Source organism: Acomys minous (assembly GCF_964271855.1).
Source record: "Acomys minous genome assembly, chromosome: 18".
Classification (NCBI taxonomy): Eukaryota; Metazoa; Chordata; class Mammalia; order Rodentia; family Muridae; genus Acomys; species Acomys minous.
Genome location: NC_140501.1, coordinates 67722177 through 67725559, shown reverse-complemented (window position 1 = coordinate 67725559; position 3383 = coordinate 67722177). Strand labels below are relative to the sequence as shown.

Here is a 3383-nt window from a genome sequence, read left to right as displayed (position 1 = left end):
GTCCTGGGGCCTGAACTTTCTGGAAGGTTTCAAAGAAACCCGGGACAAATGGCTACCTGAGGTACATTGTAACACATTTTTAAAAGGTGCAGGCCAGCTCTGTCAGCATCAGTCAGCCCCTGTTCCCCCCCATCCCCCTCCGCGCCACTCCACCCCAACCCAAACAAACTCCCCAGTCAGGGGCTGCTCTTGCGTCTCTTCCCCACAACTTCTGATCCTTATGTAACTCAGACATTTTGGTTGTTCGTTCTTTTTTTTTTTTTTTTTTTTTTTTTGGTTTTTCGAGACAGGGTTTCTCTGTGTAGCCTTGGCCATCCTGGACTCACTTTGTAGACCAGGCTGGCCTCGAACTCACAGCGATCCTCCTGTCTCTGCCTCCCGAGTGCTGGGATTAAAGGCGAAAGGCGTGCGCCACCACCGCCCGGCTGGTTGTTCGTTCTTTTGGGTCCTCTTGGCTTAGTTCCCACACACTCTCTTAGCCCTCTTGGCCTCCTCCTTTGCTCTCTCCTTCTCCTCTCATGGCCCTGTTCAGTCTGGACCCTTCCAGGTGTATAGTGGAAGTTTTGGTGTCTTTAAAATCTCAGTTGTGTGGTGACAAAGCATGCCTTTTTAGTCCCAGCATTTTGCAGGCAGAAGGAGGCAGATCACTGTGAGTTTGAGGCCCGCCTTATCTACAAAGTGAGTCCAGGACAGTCAGAACTACACAGAGAAACCCTGTCTCAGAAAACCAAAACCAAAACCAAACAACTCAGTTGTTATTGTAAACATGTTTTTGTTTTTGTTTTTTGTTTTGCTTAACCTAGGGTGTGGGACATGGGGTTGATTTAGATTGTCCACAGCAGCAAACGATTTGCCTCCTGCAGGCTCGGAGAGGGCGAGTGATCTTTGCCAGCTGCAGATAGTTTAATTCTGAGGACTCTGAGAGGGAAAAAAATGCCAGACCCACAGAGAGAAAGAGATGGGGAGCCTGGAGAAAGAAGAGCTCCGGTGTTTTCCCTGCTGCTCCTGGTTGCTGATGATATAGTTTTATAAAAAGTTGGAGATCTACTGAAACAAAGATTGGACTTGCTCCCAAGGGCCCCGACCCCCCCTAACCAGCAGGAAGTACCTAAGGCGAACCCCACACCCCCTCCCCCCCCAACCTTCTTTCTCTCCTCCCTGGTGTTGAGGAGTTGGTAAGGATTGGGGTGGAGAAGGGAAGAGATATCAGAAATCTAAATAAGGGCTGGGCGTGGTGGCACACCCCTTTAATCCCAGCACTGAGTGGGGGGCAGAGGGGGGAGCAGGCAGATCACTGAGTTCAAGGCCAGCCTGGTCTACAAAGTGAGTCCAGGACAGCCAAAGCCTGTTGGCAGAGAGACTGAAATCCATCCCTCCCTGGGTGCCACACAGTGAACAAAGTATTCTCAAGCAAAGCCCCAAACATGAGAGAGATAGGAGTCTAGCTCTCTGTCCTTGGTCACAAGAGCGTAGATACTACAGGGGGTGCCTGCTCCCCCACCCCTCACCTCTCACCTCTCACCTCTCCACGCCCACTCTCACTCCGACCTGCCTCCCCTGCCTGTAACCTTGGGCTTATTTTCAATTTTGTTATCGCCAGCCCACCTGTAAATCACTGCCTTCCTAGCATTCGAGTCTGTACTTTGAGATGGCTAGGGTAGGTTAGTTTTGTTGTGGTGGTGGTTTTTTGTTTGTTTGCTTTTTTGTTTTGTCTCTGTTTTGTTTTTGTCAACTTGCTATAAACTGGGCCGTCTGAGAGGAGAGAACCCTACTTTAGGAAATGTGTATCACATTGGGCTGTAGGCAAGTCTGTGGGAATTTTCTTGATTAATTCTCTATGGCTATCCTGGTCTACATAGTGAGTTCCAGGACAGCCAGGCCTATGTAGAGAAAGCCTGTCTCAAAACAAAAAGCATAGGCAGGTCTTGCTGTGCACACCTTTAATCTCTGAGTTTGCTCAGCCTAGTTTAATCAGCTCTAGGCAGCCAGAGCGGCATAGTGAAATCCTGTCTAAAACACCTTTAGTCCCAGCACTTAAGAGGCAGAGGCAGGCAGATTTCTGAGTTTGAGACCAGGCTGGTCCAAGAAGGCCAGACTACATATAGAAACACTCTCAAAAATCAAGAATGAGTCCAGGACAGCCAAGGCTAACACAGAGAGACCCTGTCTCAAAAAAAAAAAAAAAAATCAAGAATAAACGAAGGTAGAGAGATGGAGGAATACCTTAACCTTTAGAGGGAGAATATTACGTTATCTGAATTCATCTGGGTCCGATGGATTCAGTCAGACACTGATCCCATAGGGTCATTTTTTTCTCAGAGATCTGAGGGCTTACTCCTTTCCCACTGTCTGGGCCCTCCACTGACTGTTTCTTTGTTTGTTAAGACAATTCCTTACTATGTAGCCCAAGCTAGCCACAGGCTCACTACATAGCCCTACTGACCTCCGACCTAGAGCACTCCGGCCTGCTGCTTCCCAGTTCTGCGAGGACAGGCATCCCTGCACCTGGCTCCTTAGCAACAGATGTAAAAGTCACTGTCCCAATACCAACTCCTTTCTATTCACCTTAAGCCAAACGCGTATTTTCCAGCTTTAGTTTCAGGGAGAAGCTCCTGGGTTAAGCAATGCTTTGGCTGCTGACTCTCCGAGTTCAACATCAAGAACAAGTTCAGTCTTCACTGGAGAGCGAGCTTAAAATCCAGACCTACAAAGAGTTAACAGTTAGAGGCCTGGATTAGTGTCCCCTGGAGCCACACAAGCCGATTGGAGGCAGGGGCCTTAGAGATCCAGGAGGCAGGGGATCCAGGAGGAAGAACTACACAGAATTCTCTGGAAGGAGCCAGGACTGTAAGTTTATATCTAATATATATTTACAATCTTTCTTTTTTTTTTTTTTTTAACCCTGATACTTTTGAGGAGAGCAAAATAAATGTATTCATTTTGTAACATATTACCAGCCTCTGAGGCATCAAGTCACCTTTTTAATTTTTTTATTTTATTTTATTTTATCTTTTTTTTTTTTTGAGACAGGGTTTCTCTGTATAGCCCTGGCTGTCCTGAACTAACGCGTAGACCAGGCTGGCCTCGAACTCACAGAGACCTGCCTGCCTCTGCCTCCCAAGTGCTGGGATTAAAGATCAAGTCACACAATGCATGCCACTTTTCTGTCCTCCGACCTCCACCCTTCCTAGCCTCCCTAGCACCGTCCTCTCCTCCATACTCACTATTTGATTACTTTTCACTCTTTGAGATGGGTCTTGCTACGCACCCCTGGCTAGCCTGGACTCCACTATGTAGACCAAGTTAGCCTAGAATTTGTGGTAATCCTCCTGTCTCCTCCCGAGGGCTGGCTTTACAGGAATATGCCATTGTACCCAGGCTTT

General features: G+C 47.7%; 1 long non-coding RNA gene across 1 annotated transcript; it reads right to left on the bottom strand.

Moving 5' to 3' along the window:
• Positions 1 to 769: 769 nt before the first annotated feature.
• LOC311589074 lies at positions 770 to 2841 on the bottom strand. The gene is made up of 2 exons (XR_014776403.1): positions 2578 to 2841; positions 770 to 1090 (listed from the first exon to the last, which is right to left on the bottom strand). It is a non-coding gene; the product is annotated as an uncharacterized lncRNA (long non-coding RNA).
• Positions 2842 to 3383: the final 542 nt, after the last annotated feature.